At 41.3% G+C, this 25,773-nt stretch overlaps 1 protein-coding gene across 6 annotated transcripts in view; it reads left to right on the top strand.

The window, feature by feature from the left end:
* The window catches only part of FRMD4B (FERM domain containing 4B), an 892,718-nt gene that overhangs the window by 557,882 nt on the left and 309,063 nt on the right, over nt 1-25,773 (top strand). Inside the window, exon 1 of one of the 6 annotated variants that reach the window (XM_069206593.1) lies at nt 11,466-11,488. The exons of the other annotated variants lie outside the window; for them this stretch is intronic. The gene's annotated coding sequence lies outside the window, so the exon portion shown is untranslated. Of the gene's footprint in view, nt 1-11,465; nt 11,489-25,773 lie in introns of those variants that run through there. 6 annotated transcript variants of the gene reach the window in all.

The following is a 25,773-nucleotide window of genomic DNA, read 5'->3' as shown; positions in this document are numbered from 1 at the left end:
CAGTAAATACAAGGTGGTTTTCCACTGATAAACAGAGGAGGGTTTGACCTGCCATTAATTGTGATACATCTGGTAACAGAAGTTACAGCCCATATCCAAATTACCCAGGCTGCTTGTAATGAGGTCCTGAATCTAGCCAACTCCGAGCCCAGGACATGTATGTTGACTGCCTCTTGAGGATAAACCTTGTGGCATTTCATTTTGCTTCCCTGTATCTTCAACACACACTTTCCTCATTCCTAGGCCTTTGTTTGTTTTGTTTCCTTTACATCTGAGGCTGAAAGTGCCTATATAATTGAAATCGACAGCACCAGGCCTTAGGCTACTAAAAGTGCGTACATTTAGTTCATAAAGATTGTTTATGTGTGGCCCTAAAAAGGTTTTGATTTGGTCTCGCAGGAACTGGATTTTCACGCGCTTGAATGTAGATTTCACGTTTTATCGAACAGAAAAACACTCAAGTGCAATACCGAAAAGAGCAAATGAGGTTAAGGGGAGAGATGGATGATTCCTCAAAGAAGTCTAGATGTGAAAGATAGTCTGGTACTGTTGTAAAGCGCTCGAATCCTTTTTTTTCCTTTATTTGTGCTTCTTGCACACTTGCACCTGGAAGGCGGATAAAAACTTTCCCCATTTGCCATATAGATAGTTGCCATCTGAATAGCATATACTCAGTTCCTGTAGTGCAGCCTTGCAATATCCTTAACAAAGATTGCAAAATGAAACTATCATTTGTTCTCTCCTGTCTTAGAAAGGGCGGTTTAGCAGTGAGAAATGCAAGGTTTCGTAATGTTAATGTGTAACTATGGACATATTACAAAAAGCTTGCAGGAAAACTGTCTTGGAAAGTTCGCATTATTTTCTTGCCAAATAACTCTTGCAAAAGTCACCAGTTATTCATTATTAAGCAAGGCCACAATGTATGATCCAATTCTCTTCCCAAGTTCCTAATGTGCCTGCACTCATCTTTTTGAAATATTTAGTATGAACCAATTCTTAGGGGTCCTGCACTACTCAAGGATAATTTTAGACTAAACACGGTTCTGAACTGCTTTCAATGCTGCAAGTTGGTTACTGGGTTCCATCTTGTTTCGGTTGTGCTCTCAAAAGAAAGTCTTAGCCGTGACACCGAACAGTGTTTAACCCTCTACGTATTTCATTCTCATGCTCTATGTTCATGGGTAATTTATTGGCCAGCAAAACTATTTTCATTAAATGCCACTGCCCACACCTGTGGCCAATCACAGCTGTTAATATACTGAAAGTGCAGTTATGGGCCTGAAAGGCAGGTGAAAGTGCCCAGAGTGGCAATGAGTGAATACATGCCATTATTGTCCAACAGATAAGCGCATTAAGGGTATTTACACCCCCTATTAATCACACCATAAACAAAAGAGCGGGCTGTACCTGTGCGTACCAAGAGCAGTGATCATCCCCACATCACCCGCTAACAGGTCTTCTGTGCTCAAACTTGCCAACAGGTACAACTTTCCCATAATCCTAGATCAGAGTACCAGTGTACCACACCCAGAAATAGATTTTTTTTTAACTTTGAAGTTGTAGCAGGCACATATTCAGAGAAAAGCTATGCCATACCAAGCATAACAAGAAGCAACGTGTACTTGCTCTGGTCCCTTCTGGTCTGAAGATTGTATCCAGCACTTGGGAAAGCGAAATGACGAAAATAGCCTCAGCCCCACCTACTTGGCTTTTCCATTGAAGATCTAAGTCTACAGTGCACGTCTGGACCCCAAGTGACAGAAAGTCCTCTGGGTAGAGTCTGGGAGCTGTGGCACAGTCACTCAGAAGCAGAGCTTCACAAGGATTTGTCAGGATAACAGAAGATGTTTCGTAGTGAGACCAGCACAGCAGCTTCTGAAGACCAGAACCATTGCCTGAAAAAGCAGAAGGAGTTAGGCATTGGCACTAAATAAAGTTGTACACCGGAAACTATGTTATTCTGTAGAAAAGCATAAAGAAATTCAATCTTGAGACCCAAAACCGTAGTGCTAAGGACTGCATGAACACATTTCAGCAGAAGAAACCCTGTGCAGAAACATCAGTGCACGAATTTCATTGCCACAGTTCAAAAAAAGATAGAATATAAAATCTCTTTTGGGTAAAAGCTTACACATTTGCCTACAGTTGTGCCCGAATGTGCCAGGAGCAATTAATCATGTGCAAATACTCTTAAATATGAACTCTAAGTTTCTGGGTCCATCGTTGTATTTTGCTGTGATCATATCCTTTTGGGCAAGTCTTTACTCGGAAATCTTAGTCTTGAAAAACGTATGAAGAAACCACTGCAAAGGTCTTGCAGCCACCTTTTCTCATTCCACCTCCTAAAGCAATTTATCCAGCCTGAAGCCTATACTTCATCTGACCACTGCTGAAGTCAGGCAGAAGGTCCTGCCAATCCAGTTTTAGACTGTGATACTCACATCAGGGAGACCACAGGTGATCAGCTACTACTAAGTGAAAAAAAACAGAAAGTAACTTTTGCCACCTACAGGCCAGACTAAAATCCTTGTAGCTCTGCATGCCCCGTTAACAGATTCCATAGAAAATACATACAGGACAAGTGGAACACTACCTGAGCTTTTAATGTCCTCCAAAAAGTTACATGGCCCCACATTTACTTTCTTCAATTTCACAGCATGCAAATTCTTCTTCCTACAAAACTCCATATGATGTACTATCAAAGAGTTGTCAAGCTCTAAATGGAACACGTGATCAAAAAGTCAAATTTTAAAAATGTTTGCACATTTTAGTTTTAAATTTACCTTTCATATCGCTGACATTTTTAGCAATATTTAGTTGATATTTTTTCTGTTGTACTTTTAATTTACTTTGGAGCCTAAGGTCTAATCTCTTGATGATTATCGAACTGCTCCTGTTGCTGCCTTCATGATCCAGCAACTCTGACATAATGTAAGGTCTATGTTCACCCATTCTTACCTAGTAGTGAGCTGAAAGCTCTCAGTAGTGATGCCCAGGAATGACTGTGCAGAACTACATGCCAAAAAGAAGGTACTACAGGAACTAAGAGCTTAATCTTACTGTTAGACAAAAGGTTGATTTTTCCCATTCGAATACTGATTTTCTGTTCTATATAAAGGATGTCCACTGCACAATCTGTTCAAAAAATAAATGCCACTATTAAATGTAAAACCATATACTGTATTTCAGCAGCAGTTACAAATGTATTTACAGTTGCCAGCATATTGTGCTATGTGTTTGGGACCCAAAGATAAGCATTTCTGTTGGCTGCAAATTTTTCATGATTGCTTTTGAAGTGGTAATATTCAAGCCTTAAAACCCTCCGCAGAGAGCTACACCAGTTGTTATAGGTCTGAGCTGCCACAGGTGAGGGCCTATAAGAAGGGAGAGGACATTTTTCAACCAGTATAGCACAAGGCAGAAGGGCAATAAGGCTAATAGAACATCCCACCCACTGAGGGTGGAATGTTCTAAATTAAAAAGATAGACACCGAAAGACAAACATTGGAATGTCAGAGCAGAAGGCTTAAACCAGCCATCATTAGCCTGAAGCCTCCTCATTGTCTTCAATGGAGGTCCCAATATTCCAGTGTTCTAATGTAGCCTTATAGCTCACTGCAGAGGGCTACACTGGCTGTTAAAGGCACTGAACCCAAGTTATAGGCCTGAGCTGCTGGTGAAGGTTTATAACAAGGCTGAGGACCGTTAGCAACAGGTATAGCCCGAGGCAGCAGGGCTAAAAGGTTATTAGAACATTCCACCCACTAAGGGTAGCATGTTCTAAATTAAAAAGGCAGAAACAGAAAGACAAACATTGAAATGTCAGATCGGGAGGCTTATACCAGCCATTGCAAAGCCTTGAGCCATTTCATTGTCTTCAATGGAGATCTCAAAATTCCAGTGTTCTGATATGGGATATTTCTCTGTGTGTTAGATGTTACTAGTAACTTTTAAATATTTCACATCTACTGTCTGAGTCCTGAATCTGTGGTATTCAACACTTAAGTGATAAATTTAAAGTGTAAAGTTCCTGTAATTTCCTTTGGTAGTTCTGAATCTGCTGCATTTTAGAATTACCGCAGTACTCTAAGGGACGAACAGTCATTTTGAAGCAAATGCCATGATGCTAGCAATTACATGTCCTTGGTGACATTCAAATGCTTAAAGTTCTCACAAAAGTCTTCTGAATCTCAGTGTTATTGACACATTTTTCTTCTGCAAAATATTTGAGCAAGAAAAGCTTCTGCTGTAGGCCTTATTGGTGTGACCTAGTTTGGTACTACTGTCAGTTGTTCACAGTGACCGTTTTTTTGCACTTTCTTTTTGCAAATGACACCCAGGTGGAAAAGGGTTGTAGTCTATATTGTACAAGGAAGAGGCCCTCTGACTTCTAGCCTTTTTGACTACACAGCAACAATGGAAAAAGGGCAAGAATGTGGAGGTAGTAGCATAACTTGGAGTGGTATTGCTTTTAAGGTCTCCTCTACTAGATAGCGTTTGGCTGTCTGTAGATGAAAGTCTATTGTGGATCATACTAAAAACTTACTGTGGGTTAAGGGCTATCCCAGTGCTTTACAGTGCTTTCCGTTGATTGGCTTTACTATGACTTTTATTTGATTTATTTGATTGTTCTTATCTAATGGCTTGGCTTTCTTCATCCTGTATTTGTTCCTCTGGTGGAATATAGATGAACCTATTCACCAAATCCTTTTGGGTGTCTGACATGTATCCTTCCACTGTTCAAATTTAGGGAACTGCTTTTTACTTTTTAATAAGCGCTCCATGAGAGTGCAATTGTTTTCTTGCTCTATTGGATCTGCTGCTTACCCCTGCCTCAGATACCTGCCACCAGTTGCTTGCCCTGCACCCACAATTCTGTTGCTCCTGTGCCTCTCGCAGGCCTTAAAACAGATGTTTTGGATTCATTTTACTTTTTTGCTTAGGCTGGCAGCTTCTATCTAATGCAAAGCCACTGTGTATTCTAAAAACAAATTTTTGAGCGCCTCCATTGTCCTATCAACTCCCATTGCTTTCCCTGTCTCCCTGCAGTCCCCCTTCACTCCTCTGTGCTCCCCATCCCAATTTCAATATTTTTATTTATTTTTCAAAATGTTTAATTTAAATGTTTTTGGGGGCTCAGCAGCTGCCATACACTGCCATGCTGCTCCGCTATCCATAAATAAATTTCATGTTTTATTTACCTAGCTATGTGACATCTGTCCTCTTAGATCAATACATTTAAAGTATGGCACCTATGTCAATCCATAGGAGCTTCATCACACTTGCAAATACATATTACATCACATTTTCACACACCTAAAAAATGACTTGGCCAGCATCAGCTGCTTGGTCATTGCACCATTTTTTGATGATGCTGCCTAGAATCAGCAAACGTCATTATGCCTGTTGTTAATGCTGCATCACATCAACAGCAAGCATTGAAAACTCAGTAGGTCAACCAGGAGAGATTCATTGGCTTTGGCAATTGCTATTAAGAAATCTTGTCTAATCTCACCCATGGAAGACTCACACAGACAGGCTATTGGCGATAAATGAAAAAGAAACAGTTCTGTTTAGCCTAGGTAGTACGTACGCATCTCCACATAGTCTTAGCACACCACCTATTTATGAAAGGTACAAGGAGTGTTTGGGTTGCAAAGCAATTGGCTCATGTTTTGCCTTTTAAAGGTACGTCAGCTTATTCCTCTTAAATGTTGTTGCATTATCTGCCATGTTTTATATCCTCATCATAGATTTGGCACGCAAGCTTGCATATGCATGTCTCATTTGACTATGATTTGCATCTACAGGAACTCTCACATTAAGGGCCTCACTGCGAGTTAGGTAGAGGGGATTACTCCGTCACAAATGTGACGGATATCCCATTCACTGTATTACAAGTTCCATAGGATATAATGGAACTTGTAATACAGCGGACGGGATATTCGTCACCTTTGTGACGAAGTAATCCCCTCTACCAAACTCGCCTTGAAATGGTTATTAAACATCATGCGCCTCTACTTGTACTCTCCAGCTTGGAGACCCTATGAGGTTTAGGATGTCAATACACATCTGCAAACCACCAGACTTACATGACCAGACAGCGATGTACACCGTCCGAGACTCCTTTCAAAGACGCTTGGGGCCCGATTTAAGTAAAGTGGCGCACCACTTTTCTTGCGCCCCTTAGTGCCCCCCTAACGCCACAATGTGTGCGCCATATCTAAGATACGGCACCCCATGGCGGTAGTTAGGGAACTAGCATCAAACTTTTTGATGCTAGTTTGGAGCTTTGCAGGATTAGGGTAAAAAATGTTGACACTAATCCTGCAAAGCCCATTGAGGCCCATTATGAATAATGGTGTGCTTCCTTTAATGCTGCTCTGAGCAGGCATTAAAAGTGCTGAAAAAAATGACTCAAAGTAATCTCTTATATTTGTTTGCGCCATATTTTGGCCCCCCTAACTGGCACATGCATGATGTAGCACAAAGGGTTACTAAGTGGTGCAATGCTTGCATTGCACCACTTTGTAAATCTGGTGCAACATTTTTGGCCATCTAACACCACATTAGCATTAACAAAAATGACACTAATCTGTTGTTAGATGCCACAAGGGGTGCTTAAATCTGCCCCTTAGAATTACAGTGCCTTCTAATGAGCCTGACCAAATCATTATCTTGGATGACTTCCAAGACAGAGAGTTAGTGCAACCAGTTTCATTGCAATAAAAGTGAATCTCCTGAGATTAGGATGATTTATGTTCTTCAAAGTGCAGGAGTGTACATGGTCACCATGAATGAGGACAGGTGAAGTGGTTTACATTTTGCCATATAAAATATTAGTGCTGTCATCCTGAAAATGGTTCCAGTCACAGACGTTTTAAGGCATGGGCAAAATGAGCAATTTCCCAGGGCCTACACCTTCCAAAAGGCTCCTTGTGAAAGTGAATTTTCTCTACCTAAATCTATCTCGTGCTCAACCTACCACTATCGTTGACTCTGTCTCATTACCCTGTATCATTCTAAGGAGCAAGATAGATTTCAGCTGTTTTTGTGTGACCCTGTTAAAGTTTAAGATACAATTTAGAATTGTTCGGAATTATGTGGGCTTGAAATAACAGGAAATAGGTATTAAAATGCAAATTTATTCCGTACAGTGGCCCCCATAAATGTCTTAGGCCTCCAAAATCTTTAAGATGACAGAGAGTCTCTTCACTCCATTGCCCTAGGTGTAATCAGCATTGTGTTTAATATGAGACTGTTGACAGTTTCATATAAAATGAGCACTGTGAGCACGAAGTTCTTCATCAAAACATGTTTTTTGCCTGGCTGATTTCTTAGGTGTTTGAAGATTGAGAGGATGGCTATTTTGCCACCTCAGCCAGTGGTAAATGGTTGTGTGCAATGTGTTTTTTAAAGTTATGTGCTGCTTTTGACTGGAAATGTAGGAGCATTTGTTGACATATCTGAACATAACACAATAGCAACATAACAACACATTTAAACTATGAGGGCACATCACAACAAACACTCAGAGCAGAATGCAACACAAGTATTTCAGCCAATACAACAGAATCATATTGCAATAATGCAACACAAAATACAGTTACATAAAAAAAAAAAACAGAATGCATCACCACCACAACTAAATACCACGCAGCAAAAACACAACATTCTTCCTCCTCCAGAATCCTATTTTCATAATAGGATTGTAAAAGGTGTTTGATGCAAGCACTGCCTTAATATCTCACCAAGGACATGAAATAGCACCAGTCAAAAATGTTTTGTGGTCCAGCCCCACTTCACTAGGGTTGAAAATACAAGCCATTCTCTGAGGTTCTCAATTTCAATAGTAAATGAAGTGTCAGCGTGCCATATTTCACATCAGTCGAAGTGCACACTGACTTCTGGATCACAGCACAGTGAAGAAGTTGAGCACACTGATGTCTGTGCCCTGTTCAGTCATAGTAAAACAACTCTCCCTTTCCTATTTATTGAGATAAAATCAACAGGCTTTAGCATCAGGGTCGCCACTCATTTGCTCCTACTTCGAAATCACACTTAGTGTCACTTATCCTGAAATAAAACTCCTAATATTTTATGTCCTTAAAATTAAATGTTCAAAGTGACCATTGTGGTTTAGCTAAGTGAATATTGATATGCTGCAGTCAACATGTGCCTTACAAAGTTATTGCTATACATGAATCCAACAACCGGCCAGTCTCGGCCGGGCCCTGAGGCCAACCTCCTATAAGCACCCAACCTTGAACTGTGCACGGCCTTCTCCCATGCGCTGTAGGGGTTGCCCACAAGGGCTGGCCTGCAGCCAGTCCCTGCAGCCAACCCCCCTAAACACCCAACCCGATGTTGTACACAGCCCTTTGCACATGCTCGGTGGAAGTTGGCTGCTGCCTCTCTGGGTGTGAGAATAGGTGTGAGAGGCTATATCTGAGGGTAAAAGTGTCTGTCAGTGTGTCTGTCTGGGTGTGAGAGTGCATACATCAGTGTTTTAGTGGGTGTGTCAGTATGTACGCAGGTCTGTGAGTGGGTACATCAGGGTGTCAGTGGGTCTGTGATTCGGGGTGTGATGGTCTGAGTGGATGTGTGAGTGAGTGCTTAACTGTCTGAGTTGGTCTGAGTGGGTGCATGAGGGTCTGACTGGGGCTGTGAGTGAGTGTGTGAGGGTCTGGGTGCGTCTGTGGTGGGTGCGTGAGTATATGAGTGGGTCTGTGAGTGGGTGCATGAGTGTCTGAGTGGGTGTGTGAGTAGGAGAATTGACTGAAAGAGAGGCAGAGAGAGAAAGAAAGTGAGAGGGAGAGAGAGAGAGAGACTACGTATTTTAGGCTTTGATGTCTGATGTACTTAGATTGAGTTATTGGTCACCAATTTAAAATAATGCATTTGTTTAAAAAAAAAATATTATATATATTTTTTTAATTAAAAAAAATGGAAATAAGTCTAGCTGGACTCGAATCCCCAAAGCTCAGGTCTGCGACCTGCACGCTTAGCTATTGGGGTTTATTTTTTTTATTTATTTTTTTGCCCTTTATGGGCTTTCAGGGACTGTGAGGAAGCCCTCAAGGGCTCCCTCACAGTCCCTATATATGTTTCATTTATTTAAATATTATTAATTTAAAATAATAATAAAAAGCCTTTTATGGGCTACCTGGCACTGCGGGGGAAGCCTTAAGGCCCTTCCCTGCATTGCCATTGCTTCAGCAAGCAGGAAGCTGATTTAACAACAGCTCCCTGCTTGCTGAAGCACGTGTTCAGAGGATTGAGATGAGCGCTCCGCTGTGTGAAAGGGGAACTTGCGTTAAAGGTCCCGCTGTGGAGTGTTTGCTGTGGCTAGTCTGCAGCTGCCCTGGAACATAACAGGAGCTGTCCCTGGGGGGGGTATGGCGGTCCCCAGGGCCATCTTAGGCTCCTTGAGGGGACCGCGTGTCCCTCTTCCAATGTTTACATAGCCCCGGGGGGTAGGGTCCCCAAGGCTTGTTTGTCCCAAAGGGACCCCCTTTCTTTTTTTACACTTTGCCCCAGGGGTGATGGTCCCCAGGGCGCTTGGTTCGCAGGCCTCCTGCATGTATTTAATTAGAAGCCCCAGGGGGTGGTGGTCCCTGGAGCGTGGGCAGGCCGCGGGCCACGCATATATTTAACTAGAAGTCCTGGGGGCTGGCGGTCCTGAGGGCAACGGGGGGCGTGGGCATGCCCATATCTAAAAAAAATTCAAACCCGAGAGAGGTGATGGTTTTAGAAATTTAGGGAAATTCAAATTTGTACATCTCTGGCTGCAAAGTATTTGTGAACAATGACAAGCTTGTGCAGGGAAATTCACAGCTCTGTTTGTCTGCCAGCACTTCAAACTAGGAAGTGTTGGCAGCCATCTTGGGACTCGGCACTCGGCTTTATTACTAAAAAAAATAAAAAGAAACAAGAGGCCAGGGTAGAGCCACTCTGGACCCTTAGCCCTGGTGCTGGGGTCCCAGAGGGACACCCCCCCACCCACCGAGCTAAAAAGCATTTTTGTTAAAAAAAAAAAAATTGACACAATTCATGGTGGATCCGCAGATCCAGTGAAAAATAAAAACACAAGTGCAGGCTCCCGTGCTTGTTTTGTATAGAGGCAGTGGGCATTGATTTATATATGTAGGGGGCAGCCCTGCCACCTGCCTGGAGCCCAGGAGACTGCCACCTCTCCAGGGCTTTGCTCAAAATTAATGCAGGGGTGCTTGCCCCCCCCCCCCGCAGCCCCAGGGACCACAACCTCCCCAGGGCAATTTCAGTTAAATGTGCGGGGTGGCCGTCACCTACCTGGGGCAAAATGCTTTTTAGATGTTGGGGAGGCCCGATGACCTCCCCCACAGCCCCAGAGACTACCAACTTCCTGGGGCATTTTTAAGATTTCATGTGGGTGGGGGGGCACGTGGCCTCCCTGCAGCCCCGGGGACTACCACCTCTCCGGGGCAAACTGTGAAAAATAGAAAGGGGGTCCACGAGCACGTGGCTCCCCTCAAATTCACTGATGGACAGGGACATAACTGTTTGCTGTTTCTTGGCGGCAGCTTTACAGCTGTCACAGCAAACACTCCAGTCCGATTGGAGCGTAGGTTTGCTCTGTGTGTCTGCCCACAGAGATGCAGGCAGGCACACAGACCAAACTGCTCTCACAGATTAACAAGTTTTTAGAATGGAGCTGCACAGTAGTATGAAAGAATCACTGTGCAAATAAATCAAACATGTTAGCTTTTTGCAATGCTAGGATGTGAATTGTAAAACCCATCATGTTTGATTTGTTTCCACTGCAAGTCTTTTTGTTTAATACTACTGTGAAAGCATTTCCAATATTCCAAGAAGTGCGTGGCCCCCCTTCTGAGTTCTGAAGGTGCATGCAGTAACCTTTGGTTTTTTAAGTGAATTTATATGTTTTTTTAAATTCTATTTCTTAACTATAACGTCTCTATAATCTTTGGGTTTTTTTCAGAGGATATATATATGTGTGTATATTTTTATATACACACACACACACGACCAAAGTTGCCTGGCTAAAAAATAAAGATCTTTCTTTGTTTTCATACTAATCTAAAATGTGAAATATTAAACATTTTTAAGAGTCACAAGGGTCATTTCATTTTTGTTTGCTGAAAGCAACTTGGGTTAACACATTATTACTGCCATCGGGCAGGCTGTTCGGCGCCCTGAGCCGAGCCTGCACCCGTGCGTTTTTAAAAACACGCTTTTTAAAACTGCGGAGGACCTGTAGTCGTGACTCTCAGCTTCCTGGTAGGCTGTGAATGGCTTTTGTTTTTGATTCTGTAATCAAAGCAACAACAAACAGACGGGTCATTTCCTTCAGATTACATAGTGACGGAAGGAGACAAGGCTTGTTTGGTTCCCCACTTCCAGTGCCTCGTATTTATAGAGTATTGCAGGCGTTCTTGCTGCTCGCCGGGTGACTTAGCCTTCTGTGCGGCTGAACTATGGCTTCAAGGTAAGAGATCACTGCATTTAGATATGTATTTACTAAATTGGCTTGGACTTTAGTTTCTTTACTTTCTGAGTTTTTGTTTTAAGTCGTATAGTCTTATTTCAGGCGATGAAGTTCAAGAGTTAGAAAAATGCTTCGAGAAGTTTTGAGATTTCGGCTGCATGCTGTGCTTCTGTTTTCAGATAAGCTAGAGTTGTGACTGTGCTGCGGTAGCTGAGCTAAGGCGGTAGGGAATGATTTAGAGTTAGGTGGAAATGGAAAATCTCCCTACTTCTGGAGAGAAGTGCTACACCGATAGGAGAACTAGGAGAACCCAGAAGTGGTATTACTACTGCCCTAATACCTCTATTTTGAGTAACTTACAGATGGGTTTATCACTTTCTCCAGAACCTGACAAGTTTTCTTTGTGACTCAGCCCTAAAGTCCGATGGTTCTGCTTGAGCATTGTCAACAAATGCTTCTATGGCTGCCGTGCTATCTGACCTTGTTCTGAGTAGACCTACAGAGAAATAACTAAATGAAGCCATGATTATCCCAGCTGGTGCCTGGCACAGGTCACCATCTAGGCTAGCTCCTGCCAGGAGGGTCTGTGAGATTTGTCCATCAATGTTATGTAACTGCTGGCACCACAGGCATTGTGGCGGGCATGAAACTCATTAACGGTGTACCACTGAGGCCCTTTCATCAGAAACCTTGTTGTCCTTTGTAAAAGTGGCATGGAAGTGGAGGCCTGCCAAAGCAATTTAAATGGCCAACAATGTGTGCATAATGTGCTTGGCAGTGCCAACCGTTAACCCAACAAGATTTTACTCCATGAACTGGCATTTACATTCGTTATTGTTGTTTGTTCAAAAGGGCCATCAGTGTCCAATGTTTTGTTGACATTGTTTGAAACAACATTTTTAATGATGTAAATATTTTGTGTACGAAGCGTTCTTTGGTGCCTACGAATCATGTCATAAGTGGCAGGCGAGTGTTGTTGTTTGTCTGAACTCTCCGTATCCTCTGACGATGTTACTGGGCACTAAGGTGTCCTAGGTGTGAACGTGCGCTTTACAAATAAACTGGTTGTGTTATGTTTGGGTTTGTATGGTTGCAGTAACATAATGAGACATAAGACTTTAAGTTACAAAATCAGTTCTATGACAGTCATATCAAATATGTTGGAGTAAAGTATTTTTTAGCATGGAGCAATCTGAATTAAATAGAATTTTTAAAGGTGAAGGAGATTGATTTTTGATTTACACTTTCACCATCAGATTTTGACCCAGAGCAAGAAAAAGAAAGACAATAGAAAAGAGAGGAAATTAATTATAGTAGAACAGTGGCAAAGGGAGAAAGCAGGGAGGAAAACCTGCAAGAGTGAACTAAATATAGGGTGGTGGAAGAAAGAGGCATGAGATGGCATCAAGACTAATTAGGTTTGGAATATTAACAACCCCAGCATTCTGCAGCACTGGTGGTGGGCTCCTGAGAAAAAACATGGGTGATTCTTACTAATATGTATGGGTACACTGTGCTTAATGAGGGCGATGTGCTTATTCAGCTCTTTCTGGTTACCTGGTGCACATAGTCCACACGCTGTGGACCTTTGAGTACTTTGGGTGTTGTATTTACTGGAGGCATTGTACAATAGGGTCATATTATACTATTGTAAGGATTGTTCATATGTAGGCTGTTCTGCTTACCAGACTCATTGTGGTTATAGAAAATCTTTATGCAATCCAGGCAACGTGTCCACTTGGGAGCCAGAACAATCAGAGGTCACTGAGTTAACTGGTACATTGTTCTTGCTTGCTCCAGTTATAATTTTGAATTCAGGCCAACTTCGCCTTTTACCCTTTTGTGGTGGATACATTGTGTACCATTAAACTGGGTAATGTTAACCCCGGGATTTACACCACACAAAACTAAAAACTTGAGGTATTGAGTGTTAAACAAAAAAGCAAGGTATTGTAATCACTAGTGTGGTAATTATTAAGAATGATATGTCAGACCCCTGTAGTGCGCTTAGGAGGTGTGGTCTTTAAATATCTTTAGTTACTTTGCCAATCTCATGTAATCGGAAACACAATCATAAACAACAAGCATTGGTATAGCCAATAGGTTGCGACTTTGGGACTTATAAGATATTACAATGCGAGTGCTAAGCTTATTAGCTAATGCATCTCTCTTAGTGAATGAGCACTTCTGGATTGTGTGCAGCAAGTATTGCTCTGCATGACAAACTGATTTTAGAGAATGTCATGACTTCACAGAATATGTTAAATCCACTCAATGCAAAAGGATTTTCTAATAAATGTGTTTGTCAGCTCAGCTGACCCTAGAAGGTAAAATGAACTGAAAGGCGAAACATGTCAACGTGAAATAAAACCAAACCGACACGTTTGTAAATAATGCAACTTTATTGGTTATTCAGCATTTACTATATAATTAAGCTATTGGCATGTACTTTACCTATAGAACAGATAGCATTCTGGGAAGGGACAAAACGTCAGAGATGAAATGTGTGGGGTGCCACAAAGTTCTGAAAGGGAAGATACAGGCTTAGACATCGCTGGTACACAGTAAATGAGAGGACAGTTCTTTTAAGAGCGAACAGCTGACTAAAGCCAAATATTCTAATGGAGAACATGCTTGTTTAGTTATGTATATGGGGACTGCATTGTGTAACGTTCAACTATTGGCACAAACAAGGTGAGGACCAACCCTGTTCCATTACTTAAAACAAATTAAATAGCAGTGCAAATGTTGTTCTGCGAGGTAAGGGGCACCATGCACACTAGGGTTCCTTAATTACACCATTCCCACTCAACCACTGGTGCGTGCATGCTGCATATGCTGCAGGAGTATACGCGCTAAGAAAATGTAAGCATTTGAAATTACAGTGTAAGACGTTCCTGCTGCAAGTAAAGTTTTTACAGGTTCATGTGCTAGCAGAACTCCTGCTCCACGCTAGCTGTCACGAGTGAAGGCAGAAGCGTAGCTTTTACGGCAGGAGGTGCATTTGCACCGGGGCTGAGAGATCAGAAGGGCCCTCTACACCCTACCTATGTAATTACTGCAGTATTCAAAAGGGGGTGAGTTCCCGTTTTGTTTACCTGCATAAGGATCTATAGCATCCTTGCTATGCCACTGGCTGTGGGGACGTCCCACAGGGACCCCTGTGTAGACTTGTGTGGCAGAGGAAGGGAGCCCTGTTTAGCACCACTATTACCTCAGAGCACACAGATCTACAATGTGAAGTGCCGAGAACTGTGGTAGTAGTACCGAAGGAAGAGGACTGAGAAAATGTCATACACATGGAAATAGTCTGTAGTAAATTCTCTGGTGATAAAAGGAAATTCAGCCTTGATAACAGCCTTGATAATAGTAAGAAGTTCTTCTTTATTTTGTAAAGATGAGGGTACCAGAAACTCCAACCACACCTGCATGCAGCTCCTCTTGCTCCAACTGACACCAGAACCTCGGAGCATTCCAGATCTCCAATGAGCTGGTGCAGAAGGGGTAACCAGATCCTACCAACTACAATATATCATACATATGAACAGTTGTCAATATAAAATATACAATACAATAAAATATGACTAAATTTGACACATACAATACTACACCATCTTTCTCCTTTAAATTACAAAAAGATAACAATAAAAAGGGAGGAGTAAAATACTAACTAAATATTATTTCAGCTTAACAACTCTATTAAGATTCCAAATGTGTCCATCATCCACCTTAACAGCCCCCTTAAACACCTTGATAACTTTGAAAACTTTACCATAGTGAGACTGTCCACTGCCAGTTTTACCTGGCAACCTGACCTTGACAGAATCACCCACATTAACATGTATTTCTTTCGCAGACTTGCGCATATCATAAGTACGTTTTCTTTTCCTTTGACAACTCAGATCTCTTCTTACAGCAATTTCCTTTTGCTTCTCATAGTCAAGTTGCTTCTGAGCATAATCTTTAATCCATGGAAGATCTATTTTAGTGTGAGGAACACGTTTCCTGAAAATGACAAAAGGAAACCGGCCGGTGCTTGTATGAGGAGTAAATCTATAATCTTCAACTTTACGTCTAACCATACTCTCCCAATCCTCTCCCAACTGCTTTGCTAATTGAAAGAAACCAATCCCATGAAACACGCCATGTGGTGATGAGATTTATTTATTTAAAAAGTTGTATATAGCATGAGCATGACACCAGGGGATATAGGAACACTTTACTAAGCATCAGGAGAAGAAGCAAGTAGTGTAAACAACAGAGTAAAAATGAACGTTACACGCTACATGATGAAATAGCAATGAACCAAGAGGATAAGAAAACACAGTCACAAAGGTTAAGTAATAGGCAAGAGTATGGATAATGTGTCAACCAGGTCCGGAGAGAGGCGGTCCTGTGTTTTAGGGCAGAAGTTTGTTCATCAAGAGCATTTTAACTTCCTTTTTGAATGATGCCGTTGAGGGGTTCAGTCTGATCACAGGGGGCAGGGAGTTCCAAATTCTCAGGGTGATGCCTGAGGAGGCTTGTTTTTAAGTTTTCTTTTTATGGAATTTCTGTGGTTTCAGCAACAAGGATTTGGTACTTCTGGAGAACTACAGCCACCAGATAGCTCTAGTTTTTGTGCGAGGCATATTGGGGTGTTGAAGGTAGGACTTTGTGAGTTAAACAGGAAATCTTTAGCTGATCCTTGCTTTATATGGGATCCAGTTTAGCGATTTCAGATCAGGAGTAATGTGGTTGTTTTGTTATCTTGTGATGAGCCTTGCAGCAGAATTAAGAGAGGCCCTAAATGGAGCTATGGTAGATCTCGGTAGGCTGCAGAGGGTTGCACTTCCATAGTCCAACCTGGAAATCACTAGGGATTACACCACAGACTTAAAATCATCGAGGGAGAGGAAAGGTTTTAGTTTCCTTAGGATGTTCATATGGAAGTTTGCGACTTTGGTGGCAGCACTGATGTGTTTCTGCATGTTGAAGTTCTTCTCAAGCATTATTCCTAGGGAGCTCATGGAATCTATATCATGAGGTACACAGTTAAGAACTGTTAGTTGCTTCTTCCATTCTTCGATAGCGGTTAACTGTTTGGGAGGGGCGATTAGGAGGAATCCCATTTGAGTGCATTTAATTTGAGGTGGTTTCAGGATAGCTAGTTTTGAGTTTTTGTAGGATAGTGTGGAGGAGATTGACGTCCTGCGGGGAGGAGACATTCAGGTACAGCTGGGTGTTATCTGCAAACATGTGATTGTGGGTGCTAGACAGTTTCAGAATTTCAGTTAACAGCTCCATAAATAGGTTGAAAAGAGTGAGTGAGAGAATATATCCCTATGGTACCCCTAAGGAGACCAGTGTGGAGTTCGATAGGGACTGATTAACCTTGAATCCTTGAGTTCTGTCATGGAGAAACGAAACAAACCAATTTAAAACAGACTCTGAAAGGCCCATCCTATGTTCCAATAAATCAAGTAGGCTGTCATGTTTAACTGTATCAACGGCTGATGATAATTCGAGGAGGAATAGAAGGCAAGAACCATCTTGATCCGGTATTTTCAACGCGTCATCCACAATGTGCGTGAGAGTGGATTCGGTGCTGTGACTCTGAAGGAAGCCGGATTGGAATTGGTCTAACAGTCGGAATCGTTCTAAGTGGTTACATAGTTGGACATGGACACCCTTTTTGAGGAGCTTCGCCAGAGTTGGAATTTTGGTGATTAGGGGGCAATTTTGGTGATTAGGGGGCATTTGTTTAGGTCTGAAGGGTCAGTAGTGGATTTCTTCAGAACAGGGGTGACCTGCCCATACTTTAAGAAGTCAGGGAAAGAGCCTTCAAGTAATGAGGCAACATCTACTTTGGACCAAAGTGGGAGTAAAGAGGATTTGATCTCACTAAAGAATTTTGCTGGCAAAGAGTCACTGAAGTGGTTTGAGAGTTTCAAAGTTGCAAACATTTTGAGAATGTCTCTATCATCAAAGGCTTTAAATAAATTTAATGAAGCATTGTTTTTGGGGGTGTGTACAGGGAGGCCTGGGGACAGAGTGATCTGGGGAAGGGGAGGCTGGTAAGAGGCATGATCGAAATGTGCTCCAAGGCAGTCTGTAGATCAGATTCAATCTTTTCTGTCTTTCCGTGGAAGAAGGTGGCAACCTCCTCACAGATTGGCTGCATTCTAGATCAAGTTGGGGAAGGGTTTGGTTGGTTATTAGATTGGAGTCTGATCAGTTCAAACAGTTTTTTAGTTTGATTTCTAGCTTGATCAAGATGATTTCTTAAGTATTTCATTTTAGAGCTTCTAATGCATTTGTTATAGATGTTCCCTCGAGATCTCAACTGCTTCGGGTGTTTGAGGGATGCAGAGGATCTCCATGATCACTCCACAAGTCTCAGATTGAATCTTTCTGCTTTTAGGCTACCATTGTACCATGGTTTGAAGATTTTGGTGGGCATTCGTTTTTGCTGTAATGGTGCAATGGAGTCTAAGATGTTCATCGTGGACCTATTGTAGTGCAAGGTCATTGACATCTGTCAAGTCAGTAGGAGGAGGCAAGATGTTGTTGCTGAGGGCTATCAGTTCATTCATGTTAATGTTACGGATGTTTCTTTTCCAGTGTTTGGGGTTCTTGGATTGAGCCTTATTAGTTTTATCAGATTCGTTGATGAGGAAGGTGATGTGGTAGTGGTCTGACCAGTCACAAGAGATGATAGAGATGGAGTAAGAATGGAAATAAAAAAGGGTGACCCTACGGTCCATTTGTAATTTGCCGTGCACTGAAACAGTGGTATGACTCTCTCACCTTTCAACACCAGGTCACTTCGCACCACTCTCTTAAACAATGACGTCTGCCTTTTATATAGGGGGGTGGCAAAGTTGGCACAGTTGTCACATGAGGTGTGCTCTATGCTTCCTTGTGCTCGCTCACTGGGCAGCCATCATAGATACCAGGAATGAAACAACAAGATAAAAGCACGTTCGCAGAACTCACCCTAGTATGACAAAACTGAGGGAATTATTAAAAAAAGTGCGAACATATAAATACCAAAAAGAACAATGGGCAGGTGGTGGTGGGGGATGGTGCGGCACAGGGAGATTAACTGAATTGCGATGGGCGCTTGCACAAACAGGAAATGCAGCGATGGGCAGGAGGTGGTGGGGGGAAGGCACTGCGAGCCGATTCAAAAGAAAAAAGTAGTGCACAGAAAATAACTAAATGTCCAGAAATGAACTGATACATGTGACAGGATCAGTCACCAGGGTGGAAACAAAACAGCCAAAAGGAAGGACAAATGTAAAGCATTTACCAAAAAAACAAAGGAATTTTGAAAGGCATGCCAAGCAAAGAATGAAAGTGATCGGCATGTGATGGGCATGGTGAATGCCCACAAAAGTAGGTAACAGCATGTTCAGAGACAGCACATGCGCATTGCCTAAGCTCGACCTAAAAATGAATATATGTAGAGGGGCTACGGGTTAATTTGCTTCAGACTTTGGTGTTTTCAACTTTTATTCAAATTTTACTTCTACTCGCTACAGCATTCAGCATGGGGCAAAGGGACAGTCCACTTCAGCCATTGTGTCTCTTGCACTGAATGATAGATAGCATGATGTTGGATTGCATGTGCACAGAGAAGTGAACTTCATCCCAGGGATTTGGACCAAAACGTTACTTTGACATTGTATTGTTCTTTCTACTTGCTATCACTTTATTTGTATCCATTCCTGTAGGATAACATATATTTTCAAGTTACAGTAATTCAAAGCCAATAGGACACCTTCTTTGTGCTAGTAAGAATCATATTTTGCTATGATGTGGTGTAAGATTAAAATAAGGTTTTTATACCTGTACACAAGCCTGCTGGAAGGCACTCATACAGTTATCTGAAACCTATATGTGATGATTCTTTAAAAAAATGCATTTTTTATTGCAAGCACTTAGTCACCAAGTTACATGGTGACATATTTTCCATTTTCTCTTTATTTGTGCAGCATATTTTTGCAATTAAACACACCAGCTTGCCAATGCCAGGTCTTTTGGCTTTACCAATGCTTGTTTTTCTGCAGGCTCTGACATAATGGGCTCTTCTAAGCACCTCATTCCCCTGTATGTGTGCATTCCAATTCAGGTGCAAAATTTCCTTTGTGCTCAAATAGGGGTTATAACACTTACACTACGCTGGGATTTGCCTACATACGTTTCACCACTTCAAACACGGGCAGGATTGTGCAAGAAACATCATATATTCCGAGTTTGTGCACTTTGGAATGGGGTAAGCATGTGTCATTAGAATACCATCTTCCTTTCCAGGAACTGAAGCTCAGAATGCGGTACAAATTATGAACGTAGTAACTAACACACCCCACAGTTCTATTTTTTGAAGGGTGCATATTTACCACTTACGCTGGTACAGATTTATAACATTTATGATTATCTTCTTTTTAAAACTCTTAGAACAACTAAGGTCAAATGGTTCATGAACTAAAACAACATTTCATAACTACAAATTGCAATTGAATGTTTTATTAACTGTATTTCATATTTAATCTATGATTTTACATCGAATGGTTTTAATTAACCCTCAATAAAATACATTAATAACATTATTAGTACTTTCAAAATGTCAGTTTATCCAACCAGCCATTCAGAGAGCAGGAAGTGTCAAAAAGACCTTCATGTATACCACACATCCTTCAGGCCCAGGAGCAGATTTCATAACCCCCTCTGAGTCGTTGTTGGATAGCCCATGTGCTCACTCTGCACAGGCTTCTTGAGGCCACATTATGGTGCTTTCGTGCCCCTTAAAACCCTCATTACAAGACATGGTAATACCTGGTGTTGTATTACGGATACCACATGGTATTATTACAACTAATTATTATGAGTTTAACAATTGGAATGGGAAACAAACACATGGGAATCACTGTTTATCTGCCAATTCCCCTATGTTATTTCCTTTTTGACCTAAGTTACCAATGACATTTTGCTGTCTTTCAGCAGGTGAAGTGGCAGAGCAAAACAATCCTGACATCTGGTGCTGCCATGGAACATGTAATCGTGATAAGTGGATTCACCATTCCCTTTGGGATTAATGGGATTAATTAACATGCAGTTTATAATGAGGGCTTTAGAGTCTACAGTAAATACCTGTTATATACTCTTGTATCTACTAAGGAAAACAACTCCCACACTGGCACTCTGCTCTCCCCAAACAGAAAGCTCTCCCTGATCCGTGAACACCTAAGACAATTAACAATTTAAAAAATCTCCAATGATTCAAGATAGCAATAAAAGAAGCACAAGATAGCAACAAGGCATATCTAAATTAAAATACATTTTAAAAAGTACAGATCCAGGTAAGGGAACATTTGGTTGTTTTTCATTGGTGTCTTCAGCGCTCATTCAAATGTAAACCAATCAACCTCTATTCAAAACTGTGCATATTTCTGTTGGGGCCAAGTAGTGCATATCACCAGTCCAACACTCCTCTCTGTGCATTCAGGACTGTTCTCAGAGGTTCTTGTATGCGACGCTCTACTATTTTATTTTGTTTGTGAAGTTTTATGGTATCGGAGCACGTTACAACGGGAAAATAACAGAGGATGTACACAAAGTAATAAAGAGAAAGGAAGATCTGCAAGGAACATGATTGGTATTGTCGTAAACGATAAAAAATAAATGATAAAATGTAAAACATGGGAAGCAAAAAGAGAAATGTTACCAGGAACAACTGAATACACGTGGTAAGGATAAAATCAGTGGGGAAGGAAGCTATTCAGTAATAACATTTTTATTTCTTTTAAAGAGATTTATTGATGGGTTGGTCCTTGTCTCGAGAGGAAGACAGTTCAATTTTTTGGGGGCAATTCCAGAGAAAGCTCACTTATAGGTTTTCTTTTTGTTTAATTTTTGGGTTTTCAGCAGTGGCAAGTTGTGCTCCGAGAAGAGATATTCTCACCAGATAGAACTAATAATGCAAACTTCTGAAGGTGTTTCATGTAAGAAAGTAATCGCTAATAGAAATCATTAATTGAGATATGCAGAAACTTGTCTTACCTGTTCTGACTGTTAATGTCAGTTGTAGACACTTTTAGATGTAGGAAGCCTTTCATATGAACAGTTTCCAAAGCAAACAGAAGTTCCATCTAATAATAAGAGTCACATTCCTGTGGCTACACCAAACCTATTAGCATTTTATCTGGCTTACACAATTGACCATCAGATGAAAAAGGCCTGAGAATGGGTGTGGGCCATCTGATGAACACTGAGATTGCAGTTGAGTCAGCCCTTCTATTTGTATTTACCAGCCACAAATTCTGAGACATTGGTAAGATTCACTTGCATAGTTAAGCCTCTGATGCTGAACTGTAAATTGTAAGTGAATTGAAACGGTGCATTTCCAGATACATACTAAATAAACAGAATCTTATGTCACTTTTTTTCTTACAGTGCCATCACAATTTCCAAACAGCTCTTTGGCCCATTAGGAAAGAGAGGTCCTCAAGCAATGCAATGGAGTTTTTGCCTGAATTGTTTTTTACTTGGTAGAGTCAGAGTAGAGAAAGGAAAAGTATCCCCGCTTACGAAAAATACCCAGGGCCGCATTTACAAGAAACTGATGCATCACCGTCAATGCATCACATTTCTTAAGCGTGCTGCACATCCCCTAATGATGCCACAGATGTGCTGTATTTACAATACAGAGTTCCATGGCGCTCATTTTCACAGATGCATCAGAAAGTCTGACACATCTGTTGGCACTAAAGTGACACAGTGCTGGAGTTGCATCATTAAACTGACGCAACTCTAGTAGTGCGAGGAGAGTCCCATTGGAAAAATTCCTGCATCCATTTTATGTCTGGTCTGAGCAGGTGGTAACATTTTGACACAGTGAAGTCATAAGGTGAGGCAGCGAAAAGTTGTAAAGTTCACTGCATCAATTTTACGTGGATACTTCTGTGGGAATGCCCACGGCACAGGTATAATGGGATGCAGGGCTTTACAAACTGACGCATTAGGCCTAAAGCATCAGTTTTAAATATAGAGCTGTGTAGTGCACTGCTAGCGTCGGCGCAGCATCTAAAAAAATTGTCGCCGCTGCAACACAAGGGGCTTGTAAATAAGGCCCTCAGCTTTAAAGGGTGAGCATAAAGGTCTTTTATGGGTATTCTGCAACCACAGTAGGAAGTGGGGGAGCCTTGAGGAATGTTTTTTGCTTGGGACAAGCTTTTTTTGCTTAAAGTATATGTTTTGGAAGATATGCAGTTATGGGCTTCAGCGAAAGTCATGGAATCGTGCTGGGTGTTTTAGTCTTCTTGATAGTGAACTGAACAGATAGGATGAAAGAGAAACTTGAGGGTCTTGGAAGATGCATTGCTTGAACGGAAATGCAAGAGATGAGTCCACTGGAGGTAGTATCTTGGAATGTGCCTAGCATTTAAATGTTTTAGAAAGTGCTTGTTACTCGAAAGCATATAAACGCTTTAGAATTGAAAAAATTATTCCACGTAATAGCGAAATCATCAACCTTGGTGCAATACAAACAAGCATTTGCAATGCAATGGGCCTCGCATTTGTTCAACTTAGAGCTATTACCGTTGTAAAGTCCTCACCGGACTTTTCTTGCCACGTAAATTGAAAATGAAAAGTAATACAGGTTTACATAAGCAAGTTGATTTAAAGAGCCACGCCATGAGCACGAGCGTGAAGGAGCACACAAAAGGAAACAGAAGTTCCCTCGCAGTCATATGTATCGGAGGTTATGCAATTATCTATGTAACTGGGTCAATGTCATGCAAAGCGCTCGACTACTGCCCAGCGAGATCCCGCTGCGTAGAAAATAAAAATAAAGTAGGCCAGAAGTCATGCGGAAAACAAGGAGCCTCGTATGTTTTTAGTAGTTTACTGGTGCTCTCGAGGAGGGCTAAACATCGAAAAAGGCAGGCCGTATGAATGCCTTTCACAAATGAAATCAAGTGAATTTGAAAAGGCAAGCCCACAAACTATTGAAACTGATGGGTGTGCTGTGGGCATGGTTAAAAGCCCACAGAGAAATTACAACCGGGGCTAGAGCGCTTGCGTGCTCGACCCTAAAAATCAGTAGCATATGTCTCACATTAGGTTGCATCTTTGCTGCAGTGGCACATTGTTAGTAATTTACCAGTTTAAATTTTGCGAGCAGCAACCAAATGCTTATTATTTCTACAAAGCAGTGTAAAGTGTGAGGGGTTTTGTAATACACAAAAATGAGTTAATATCTAAATATGTTTTGCATCTCTCCTTGTTGAGATGACATTTTCCCCTAAACTGTGCTCTGTGGGAATTCGGGTGCCATCTCACTTTTCGAACAAAAGGCAACAGAAAATTGATTTGGGAAGTTTGTTATTGAGTTCATTAGTGAACAGGATAATATATTAGCAGAGCAGGTGTGACCCCGCACCATGTTTGGTTTGAAATTTTACATGTGATTCAGGTTACTAGGGCTGTGCGAAATCACCTAATATTTTTCCAAAATGTTGGTTACATTATGCAAGATAATGTGAAATTGTGTAAAATGTGGTTTGTCTGTATCACCAGTAAATATGTCATGCATGGGACTAAGTTGCTTAAGAAAGTCATTCGAGATACAAAGCGGAAAATGGTGATTTGATCAGGGAATATCAGTTGACATTTTCTGTGCAAACCTGTTCACTGCGGCCAAATATTATGCAAATTCGCATCATGCAGAATTTCACGCATTCTTGCTAGTTTTGCAAAATGGAATTCCCATATTTTGTGGAACTTTCCTAGTACATTTAAAATTTTCCCCTTACTGCTTGTTACTGAGGTCAGGATTCAAAATATAAACATGTAAGGTTGAAAAAGTTGCACAGTGTTCTTAAAATATTTTAAAGTAATGTAGGTGGACATAGATGTTCTGGAGACATTTTGTCCGGACCGCACCTACATGTGTGAATGAAAGCGAAGCCGGGGATGTGATACCTCGATAAAAGTCACGACTTGCTTTGAGAGAGGCGTGATGCTTAAAGATGAGAAGACTCATTAAACATTCATTATGGTTTGAAATCGATATATATTTTTTTGTATCAAGAGCAAGGATCGCATGCACTCACTTTGGAGATGGTTGGAAGAAAAGTCCTCCCATCTACTGCACTCGATGTTCTGTTTCAAAATACGTTAACAGCAAGCTATTGATGACTGTGGTGAATGGCACAATGGAAGCCGACGGCGGCACCGCAGCCCACTCTAGCAAAGGTGTTTGGGAGTCTTGGGGAAGATGGGGAGCTTTCTTTTGCTTTTTCAGACTGCTGAGATGGAATGTTAGTTTGAAGTATGGGTGTACGAGGTTTTTGTATAGCTCAAACCCTTCAACAAGGCAAACAAGAGCTGTGCAGGGTCAAAGTAAGGAAATTAGTGCTTTGAGAGGAAGCTGGGTTCTGAGAATAAAGGTGGACTGTGGTTGTGATGTAGTGTTCTGTAGAGAGGCATGTCTTCAGCTCTTTTCTAAATAGAGAAGGGTCAGAACCATCCTGATGGTTACAGGCTATGATACTAGAATGTTGTAGTTAGTTAGGTATCGTCTAACAAATATTGTGTTCTAAAAAGTGTTTTCAAAATATATTTCCCCTACGGAGCTTGTAATAGAAAGTCTACACTCAATGAAACAATATAACTGGAAACGCTACCTGGCATAGACCCAGAGATAGGGTTGCCTACAAAATGACCATGATGTGAGGGAATGGGAGAACATCACATAACATGTAATCACCCTCAAACATTTTTCTGTCATAGGCAAACGTTCCCCAGATTAGCCTTCATCACCTACAAAATTATATGTGCAGCATTTCTCTCAAATATTTAGCACACAAACTGTTTCCATATGAGACATTAAGTCGTATAAGGAGTCTGGACACAGTCCATCTGGAGAAGCCTGTTTTGCAAAAAGAAAAAAAGCACTAAAGCAGTCTTTCTTTGCAAAGGCACAAAGGTTTGGGACTCAATTTCACCAGCCTTTAGGAAAATTACTTACTATGAAACTTTTAAAAACTATTTGAAAATCTTGCTGTTCTAGCAACTTAAAAACTAATTGAAAATCTTGCTGTTCTAGCAACACTTTCTCTGTTAATATCCCCCCTCTGCTAGGTGGATATATTCAAGAGTGACGTAATGATTACACTAGTTTCTATAACTGAGCATTTGTGGAAGCGTTTTTCTTTTTTAGTTTTTTTTCTGCAGGGTGCACGCATGTGCACTGTGTTTGGGAAGTGTTTTGTTAATGAGAAATAATCTTAAAAGAG

Source organism: Pleurodeles waltl, chromosome 9 (genome assembly GCF_031143425.1).
Source record: "Pleurodeles waltl isolate 20211129_DDA chromosome 9, aPleWal1.hap1.20221129, whole genome shotgun sequence".
NCBI lineage: Eukaryota > Metazoa > Chordata > Amphibia > Caudata > Salamandridae > Pleurodeles > Pleurodeles waltl.
The sequence above is the reverse complement of the archived record's forward strand: the minus strand, read 5'-3'. Positions and strand labels throughout refer to the sequence as shown.